A 10,377-nucleotide genomic window follows, 5' to 3' on the forward strand; every position below is an offset into this window, starting at 1 on the left:
GGATCTAGCTGATATTAGGTAAGCTCAAACAGAGGGCAAGATGAGGTTTGTTGTTTTGATTTTTTACAAGTAAGTGAAATTACTGTTAAGGCAGCTTGTGAAAGTAAGTCAGGGACAAATAAATTTGATCCCTGGTGAGCAGTGACCTTTCTTGGGTGAATCATTTTTCTGCTGTAAAGAAGAGGGTAACATTTTCCCAAGTGGTCTTGAGTTTTGGAAAGTACAACCCTATTCCAGATCATTCCAAAGCAGGTTGCTTAGACAAGTGCAACCTTATGATTTTGCTTCAAAGCCATCCTGATGGCCCAGGTGTGACTATTCCAGAAAGTCTGCCCAGGCAGTTCCATACTCAGCATTAGGCTATTTTGATTCCAGTCTGAAATGCAAATTCTGTTGAGGCACCACATAGATCCAAAGCACCCTAAGCCCACTCTTTGTAATCCTTCACTAAGCCTTCTACCATAATTGGGTTCTTTGTGCAAGCACCACATGGTTCTCAAACGTCTGCCTGGACAGGTTTTGGAGGAAAAATATTTAAATGGAATATATTTAAACATGAGGATTGTTTAAAAAAAAAATCTCATTTTGGATGAAATTTTTCTTCTGTTGCTCCTCTAAGTGTTGAAAGTTTGTTTCTGAAGAGCCTATATTTTGCTCTTGTAAATGGTACTCACACAATGTTCTGTGTATCTATTTCAACAGGACAGACAAGAAGACATGAAAGCAAATAAAATGGTGGAACAATACATAGAGATGGGGGGAAAAAATGAACTGAAGTGAGTACTTCAGTTTGCAGAAAAATACCAAAGGGAAGTAAGGAAATGATCAGATGGAGATCAAAATATGTTAAAATCACAGATTCTGAAAGAAAAAGTTGGGAATAATGTTTTAAATTTGTATGTTTTAGAATTGAAAAAATTTAGTTTTGTGTTAAAAAATAGTGTTTGTGTATTCATTAATCTCCAGAAAGTGTAAAAAGAAATGTTTAATATACATTATTTACCTTCCTTGACTGAATTGAACTGGCAAGCACAAGAGTATGGTTTTTGTGAACCCATCTTTCAATTTTAAAGTTATTTGCAGAAAGATTTGCTCTTCAAATCGACAAGACATCTTCCTCTCTCTGATTCCTACCCTGGACTCTGTAACTGTCAGTGCTGTGTGTGTTAGGGGTGAGTGATCCACAGCAGTTTGGTCCTGAGCAGGTGCAAACTGTGTTGGTTTTCCTGGAGAAAAGGAAGCAGGGGAGACCCTACTGCTCTATTCAACTCCCTGAAAGGAGGCTGTAGTGAGTTGGGGGTTGGTCTCCCAGGTAACAAGCAGTAGGACCAAAGGAGCCAGCCCTCAGGTTGCTCCAGGCAAGGTCTAGGTTAGGAAAATTTCTTTACCAAAAGGCTTGTCAAGATTTGCAACAGGCTACCCCAGGAAGGGATTGAGTAGCCATTCCTGTACGTACTTAAAAACCACAAAAACATGATGCTTAGGGAACATGGCTTTGTGGTGGTCAGTGCTAGTACAGTATAGCAAACATATGAAAAGGGGTAAAAGATCACTTGCAGTTACTGGTGTCACTTGATATTCTCTGTTGTGCTCATTTGAGTTATTTCCTTAAGGATGTCTTCTAAGATACCTTTAAGACACACAGCCAGCTGGACATTTTCCCTTTATACAATTAGTTTAGAACTAGTAATGCAGAATTTATTACTATTAAGGAATATTGCCAGAAGGGTCTAGACTAATTGATCCACTTTGAAAAAAGTTGTTATAGTTTAGGATTTGTATGATGATGTAACAATGAAGACAAACATTCAAAGTTACCCTTTTTAAGTGCTTCTTGAAAAGTTAGAAGGCTTGACCATGGTTTTGTATCTAGACCACACTTCTGGGATAAGGAGATGAGCTTCCTTGCTGTTTCCCCTTTCCATCCCCCTTATATTACCTGGAAGTAAAGATATCTATGAAACTTTTCAATTAATTGATAAGAGGGTAATGTGCAGGAAGAAGATTACTTCAAGCATGTATATTTTCATTTCAGATTTCATACTGGATGTACTTGGAATATAGATCAAATTAACATTTGCATATTGATAGTACCAAAATTTTGGTTTTCCTCATTCTTTTGGTATAGGTTGACCTTTATCTTCTTATTTGGTATCAATACAAATATCATACCTGTAAAAGAGGTGCCCTCATCCCTGTTTTGATTTATACAAGATCCACTCCCATTTTTGAAAAGCACCAAGATTACAAAAGTAGTGTAAGAGTGCCTCAGCCCTTCTTCCTATTTTCTGTTTGGTGTGTCTGTTCTTTCAAAGGCATAGTGTGAAATGTCTTCATATGTCCATTCTAGGGGATAATGACACCTCAGTGCTGTATAGAGTGTCTGTGGAAAGGTAAAGTAAGATTAGGAAGGCTGAAATTTGGCCTTTTGAAAGACAGAAGAAAGGGAAATAAAATTGTTTAGCTACACTTCACCTGCCATTTACAGGTGTCATTTACGGTTAGGGTACCTGGATTTGGTTGGAACAGAGAAAAAAACAATTTTTCCCTGAACAGTTTATGTGTTTCTAGATACCAAAAATATTTTTATAGGATCAACCTGTGCAGCTTGTGCAGTGCAGCTGTGGATGAGTGTTTTCAACAACCTATTGTGGTAAGTTTTTATGTCTGGGATCTAATTTCTAGGTTTTCCCTCTCCCTCTCTCACCCTCTTCCCCAGATCCTACAGCTACAGTACCCTTGTTTAACAGAACACAGTGGCTGTTGAATAAAGAGCCAGAAATTAACTCCACAAGTGTGAACAGACCTGCTGGAAAAAGCTAACTACTGTATGTAATATTTCTGGTTTTGCTGTTAATAGCAGATGCCTAGAGATATTAACACATTGGGAATAAGAGAATCACAATTTGTTTAGATTGGAAAATACCTTTAAGATCATCATGTGTAGAAACCCAGGGCACTGGGAATATTTCTCCGTCTGCTCTGGGGTGCCCTGACCCCCAGGGGAGCACTGACTTTGACCCTCATTCATGGACAAAGCTTCCTAGACTTGAAGATAAATTAGAATCCACAAAAGTGTGAAATAGATTATAGAGAGTAGTGTAGGTGTATCACTTGGTGAGAAATTTAGGTTTTGGGATTTTTGGTGTGTTGTGGATGGAAGCAAGATGGAGGGCACAGAGCGTCATCCTGGGTTTCTTCTTCACGCTTCTTCCTTCTTCTTCAGGGGTTTGGGTGGCACTCTGTAATTGGGCAGAAAAGTCTGCATTGTGGACTCCTTGGGATCAGTTATTGGGTTAAAAGGGAAAATAATCTAGGTGTCAGTTCTTAATTGGATAGTTTAGTCTTAAAAGACCTTGCAATAAGAGATTGTTAGCCATTTTGTGCCTTCTAATGAAAAGCTGCTGAACTCAGTCTGAAAATGAACTACCATCTCAAATGCCTTCAATCCAGATCCAGAGAAACTGACAACTGGTAACACCATAATCATGTCCAATCATGAACCAGGCACAGCCAAGTCCACCACTAAACCATGTCCCTAAGCATCCCATCTATATGAATTTCAAATCCCTCCAGGAATGGTAACTCAGCCACTCTCCTGGACAGCCTGTTACAATGCTTGGCCACTTTTTCTGTGAAGAAATTTTTCGTAATATCCAATCTAAACCTCCCCATGAGAATTTGAGGGTATTTTCTCTTATCCAGTCACTTGTTACCTGCGAGAAGAGACTGACCTCCACCTGGCTACAGCCTCCTTTCAGGCAGTTGTAGAAAGTGATAAGGACCCCCCAAACCTCCTCTACTTCCTCTAGGCTAAACACCCCCAGCTCCCTCAGCTGCTCCTCACAGGACCTGTGCTCCAGACCCTTCACCAGCTTCATTGCCCTTCTCTGGACATGCTCCAGCACCTCAATGCCTTGCTTGTACTGAGGAGCCCAAAACTGAACACAGGATTTGAGGTGTGGCCTCCCCAATGCCATGTACAGGAGGACAATCCCTGCCCTGCTCCTGCTGGCCACACTGTTGCTGGTACAGGCCAGGATGCCATTGGCCTTCTTGGCCACCTGGGCACTGCTGGCTCATGTTCAGCTGCTGTCGCCAGCACCCTCAAGTCCTTTTCCTGTGGGCAGCTTTGCAGCCACTCTGCCCCAGCCTGTGGCACTGCCTGGGGTTGCTGTGACCCAAGGGCAGGACCTGCTACTGGGCTTTGTTGAAACTCACAGCACTGGCCCCCAGCCAGCTTGGTGGTGTCTCTGAGCTGGGTGAGGGTGCCACAGTGAACAACTGTCTTCCCAACATGCAGCTAGCTTCCCTCTTTGTTTCTAGTCTGTTAAACAAGACTAGACCTTGATTTTCCTCTTGCCATCCACAAATGATAGGAAAAGAGAAAGGAGCCAAATGAGCGGGTTTCTGTATAATGAAACAACCCTTTTTAATATGTAAAGATCCTTTTTTCTTTTTTTGTCACTTGGATTTCTCACCCAGCAGTATTCATCTTTTTTATTGGTAAAAACCCTAGTTAGGAAGAATGTGGGAAAAAAAATCTTTCTTACCACTCTGGGGAGATAACTGACCAATACTGGCTATCTTTAGGCTAAGTAGTTTTAAGTAGCAGTACCAGCTGCTGTTGCATGGAGACCCTAAAACCTGCCCAGATCTGGCAAGACCATCAGATTACTGATGTGACTGCACTCAACTGCTTTTGATACTAGAAATGCATGAGAGAAAACCATCATTTTTTAAAATAAATTTCAGCCTCTCTTTGACTGTAGCACAGCCATTCTGGCTCTCTGGCTTTCAGTTAGAGAATAGAGCAATCCCTAGGACTGCACCACACACTTGCATCCTGAATGAAGTGACATTGACAGTGCCTAGCTTTCTTAGGTTTTTGGTTTGGCTAATATTGGTTTCAAAAGCTTTTTGTGAGGATAATTATGAGCAAGTTTACTGGTTTTCTAAAAATCTGTTTCTTTTCTCAGCACCCATTGCATGAGTGACTTTAAAAATGATACAAGTCTATTTATTTACAAGCAAAAGAGAGAAATTTTTAGTAAGTTTTGAAGCAACAAAAAAAGTAGAAATTACTTTAACAGTGCTATCACTCATTTGTAAGAAAGCACCAAGTAAAATGTTCAAAATGCTGTGTCTTACATCTAGAAACACCTTAAGTTATATGAAGTGGTATTCTAGTTTGAAAATTGAAAGTAAAGGATAACTGTATGTTTGCATAGTTGTTAGCCAATTAACCATATTGAGTTCAATAACATTGACTACTGTTCTTATATACATTAGTTCTTAGAGTGCTTGGTTGTGAAATCCTGCCACAGCACTAACCATATTTAATAAGCACTCCTTGTGAGGATTCATGAACTTTCTTGTTTGAATTGATTCTTCCCCATTCATTCCCTGCCCTCCCATAACAATTACCAGAACTCTGAAAGAAAAAGCAAAGACAAAGAATACTTCCCAATACAAAAAAAAAAAAAAAAGGCTTATTCAATAGCAAGAGATAACTTACAGAGCATTTGTAAGGCTTTAAAAAATGCGGGTTTTAAACTAGGACACGTTAATTCCTGTGCGTAGTGGGACATTCTGCCAACACATACGACCTGATTCTCTTCTATGGCACTGCTTCAAAGTCTCCCAGATGCAAATATTTACCTCTCTACCACATGGATAGATAGTAGGGAAGGGGCAGTTCTGGACATTTTTTTCTGATTTAAAACAACTCCCTACTAATTTTACAGCGTATGGTAAAAAGAAAAGATTGGACTTCACCAAACAGTGAAACCTTTCACTTCCCTGAAGGCAATGGTCTGAGATGTTATACTTAAGAGCAAAAGAAAGCCTCTGCCTTTGCAAAGTAAAAGACAGTGGATTTGTCAGTGTTTCACACTTGCTTGCACAGATGCAAATCAAGAAGAAAAGACTTAACAGTCCAAATTTGAAATCATGTTTTTTTTAACAAATCCAGTAATACCACAGAGAACTGACTTCCTTGCTTTATTCCAGTGATATTTTTCTGACATACATTGGCTGAGGGTTGTGCTTACATTTTCAATTTCATAAAACTCTTTATTAAACACTAAAAAGCTGCCAATAGTTTTTACTACAGAGTAAAATAAAAACTATATTGGAGTTTATTAAGTTTACTTAGTTCAGCTAGTGCTGTAAACTGTAGAATTATATATTTTTATTAGAAGCATTTTATTCTTTCATCCTTTTATAGATATGGATAGAATATATCATAATACAGCATCTGAAAACAGAGGTTCCTAATAGACCTACAGGTGTTGTATAAAATCAGTTTTCAGCTGTGCATCACGGTGAGTCACATGAGAAGGGAATATTGTCCTTCCAGCTCTTTTTTTTAATCTAAATTTAGCTTGCACTAATATTTAAACTTGAATTGTACCAGATTCAGTTTTATTCCTGAGAGTTCATTTGATAGAGAAAGAACTATTTCTTTGCATTTGTTTTTACTGTTTTACAGTAAGCTCGCATAGGTTCACTGGTCTTACTTTTTAAAATATTCTTACCAATATTCCAGGTTATTGAACAAAACCCCCATCATGTTCCTGATGTGAATGTAACATGCCAGAAGATCTTTGAGCAGTATGCAGTATTCATGCTTCATACTGCTCAAAGCATTCATGCTTCATACATGCTTCATAACGATTCAGCACCTGTTTCCAGGTTCTTCTCTGGGAGAGGATAATCCTGTGGCTCACCACAGAAGTCTGTTAAATACTGCAATTTTCTCTCAATGGACTCAGCAATTTGGTTCATTTTGAGACATGAACCGAGAGTCATCTTGCATACCCTTTATAAGTGTTCTAAAATTTCTCTATGCCTATAGAAGTCTAACAGAATGTATCTGTAAATTCCCCCCAACATAGTCTGATAAAAAACTAAAAATTATAGGATATGTGTGTCTTTCACCTTTTCTGTAGCTCTCTGAGAAATATTGATTTTGCAAGCTATAGAAATATCTATTTTTCATTTGTGTATCTAGCAAATGAAGAAATCTATAGAGTTGTAGAACAGATTTTAATGAGAACTCTCACTATGTAATGCCATCCACTAGCACATAGTGATTTTTATATGTATGCCTCATTCTGAACAAATGAGCTAGAGTCAAATCAGAAATGCAGATACCATTTTAATACCAAAAACATAACTGCAGTGTCCTCTAGCACAATATGATCAATGTTTAGCCTTCCACATGCTGTTGAAAGACTGGTTTGAATGAAAAGCCCCAAGAAAACAGACCCTCCTTCTCTGAGGAAGTTACATGCTGCTCAAAATAATTAAGAAACAGCTGTAGTTTCAGAGATTTTTCTCCAAGTCAACGGCCATTTGCAGATATTTAAAGATAGTTAATGACATTATGGAAAGTAGTCCCGAAAACTGTGGGAATTGTAAATGGCTGGAGCTTCCTGGATGAGGCCATGAAACCACTGAAGGTAGCATCAGACAATGACTGGCTTGTTATTTCTAGTAGCATTTAATACAGCAGGTGAGAATTTCTAGTATAAAATTAAGCTGGCACAACAAACAACCGCTTTGTTACACAGTTAAAAAAATCCCAACTGTTTAATGTGGGGTGCTGTTTCTGAACAGCAGTACCCCACAGAAATTATCATTCTACCCTGCACAAACAGTGGAATGAGACTTCTGATGCAATGTCCCATAGCTGATTATTTATCCTTCCCAAATTTAGTCTGTACAGGGATTGGTGATTTGAGGCCTGTATAAGAAGGCAACAAATCCAGGAATGTCCGAATCCAAATACCAGGCAGCCATTGTTCAGTTCTCGAGAGCCTGGCAAGTTTCCCTTGCCAATAATGAAAGGAGTACATCTGAACTCAGCTGAGAGATTTGTTGTATCTCCTATTGACCTGCATGGCTGTCTTGATCTCACATTTCAGTCTCAAACCTCTTCTAAAAGTATCTGTACACTTATTTTTTATGGAGGAAAACCTTACCTTGTGAATTTTGTGTGACAATTTCACACCTTTTTAAGGAAGAAAGTCGATGGGAGGGAGGAAAACAACAGCAGCAGACAGCACTGTCAGGTTGGATCCAGGGTCATGTAGTAGGTTCATCTTCAAGAAATTACAGCAGTAAGAAATGCTTTTTGTGGCTTATTAACTGCATATGGTTGATTTTTTTACATTCACTCCAGACTGATAGATTTAAATTTTTGGAAGCAGTGATATATGCATAGCAATTCATGGTAAGCTTTATTTTCAGTAGCATTCATTTTGAATGTATATCCATATGAAGTAGTATTAGACTATTCTGTCCTTAGGAATAGTATAGGAAATCAATGTGTTTACCATTAATGTAGCAGCTGCCAAGAGAAGCAGTGATTTACTGCATGTTGTGTGTGCTAGACCCACAGAATTCTTTGCAATGATTATGACAACTGTGATATCAAAAAACAACATGGATGCATCTGGATATAACTGCAGTGAAATAACTATGGTGTTAATTTGCTTGGTGTTAATTTGCTTAACTAAGTTTCTGCATGTTTTGCTTTCTTCTTAAATAAAAAAAAAAAAAAACTAAAAAAAGAGAGAGGGAAAAAAAGGCATTTAGAGGTTGGAAGAATAAGTCTCCCGACTGCATACATTTTATACTTAAGCCCTGGCATGTGAGATACATATTTCTACATTTCATAATTAGAAAACACACATATTTACAACTGTGCATTGATCAAATGGGAGCTAAAACTGGGGAAAGATGCATTGTCACAGTGTAGCTGGAGAGTCAGCAGGATAGAGGACAACAGTTCAACAGGAAAGTCAGGCAGAAAAACTACTTTCTTGCTGTGAGCATCCAAGAGGGCATTGAATACCTGTTAATTGTTCAGGTTCAGCTCACCAGGTTGAACACACACTGACTTTAGTGACACTGAGATGCACATAATTACAGAATATTGGGAAAGATGAAAGTTTGACAAGAAAGTCTCACAGATATGTATGCTTAGCAAAGATTTTTAAATGTAGAGTCTGATGAAGGAATAGAGATGGAAGCAAGTTTGTGTATAGAAGAATTGCTGAGCCAGTCTTACTGGATAACCAAGAAGGCATAGGGTATCCTTTGTTCTAAGTCATAAAAACCTCTTCTAACTGTGTTAGTTAGAAGAGGTTTTTATGACTTAGAACAAAGGATAAACCCACCTCAAACAAGATGTTTTTACCAAGCAGAAAGATAGCACAGGCAAACAAATCAGCAAAGTTGCAGGTAGAAAAAAGATGTCAAAATTTTCCACGGTAAGAAAACTGAAAAACAACTTCTAGCTTAAACTGTAATGTACTAACTTTTAGTGATTGCAGAATAGTAACATGAATATGGTAATTATAGTAGTCATGATAAAATATAGATAATTAGATAATAGTTAAGGTATAGATTGGTTGTTCTGTATTAAGATGCTCAGCAAAGAAAAGTATATAATACATTGTAACCAAAACCAAAGGGTCTCCAGGCCTGCCTGCAGCTGGAGCTGACAGCTGTAGGCACAGGCTCTGTCATCCACAACCCTGGACTGCTGTAACATCTTGGATAGAATAAACTGCATTTTGGAGAGCTGCCTGGAGTCCTGCATCCCTCATTTCAGCTCTTACAAAAGAAGAAAAAGAAACAAAGCTTAAGTCAAGAAAACGAAGAAAAGTGAGTGGGAAGTATAAAAATATGTTTCAGTGGCTGCGCCTCCCCAGATCAGCCATTTCTCACAGGCATGTCATCTCACAACACTAAACTGTGACTTCAGCCTGATTTTGCTGGGACTTCAGCATTTGTTTTTACAGGTTTTAGATGTTCCTCGTGTAACTGGTTAGTCTGTAGTCAGATATTCAATAGATCACGATTCCAAAGTACTGCCAACAAAGCAAATGCTCAATGGCTCAATGTAACTTAAGATAATAAATCTTATGTTTAATGGTCTCTGAACAAAAGTCAGTGTTAAGTTTTTATTTTGAATTGCCATTTTTAATTTGATTTTTTTTCTACAGTAAACATTTGTGAGTATCTGTGAAGAAATCCCACTCTTTAGCATTTCTTCAGTGATGCAAGGGGCAGCAGAGACTTGTTTTCAGAGTTATGGGTAGTTTTCTATGCTGAGGTGATACAGCTAACATTACAGAGATCCTCAAATGTACGTTAATCAAACACTAATAAAAGCATTAATAAAGGAGGATATTACCACAAAGCATGAAATACACCTGAGTTCAGGAAATAGCACAGAACTGAACATGGTACTTCCTCTAAAATAAATCATTATCACACAAAATCCCGACAGAAAAAAAATTTCCTATGCTAATCGGTACATCTTGAGAGGAGAAACATGTGGTGATCAGTGACAGGACCTGA

This window comes from Haemorhous mexicanus, chromosome Z (assembly GCF_027477595.1).
Source record: "Haemorhous mexicanus isolate bHaeMex1 chromosome Z, bHaeMex1.pri, whole genome shotgun sequence".
Taxonomy (NCBI): Eukaryota; Metazoa; Chordata; class Aves; order Passeriformes; family Fringillidae; genus Haemorhous; species Haemorhous mexicanus.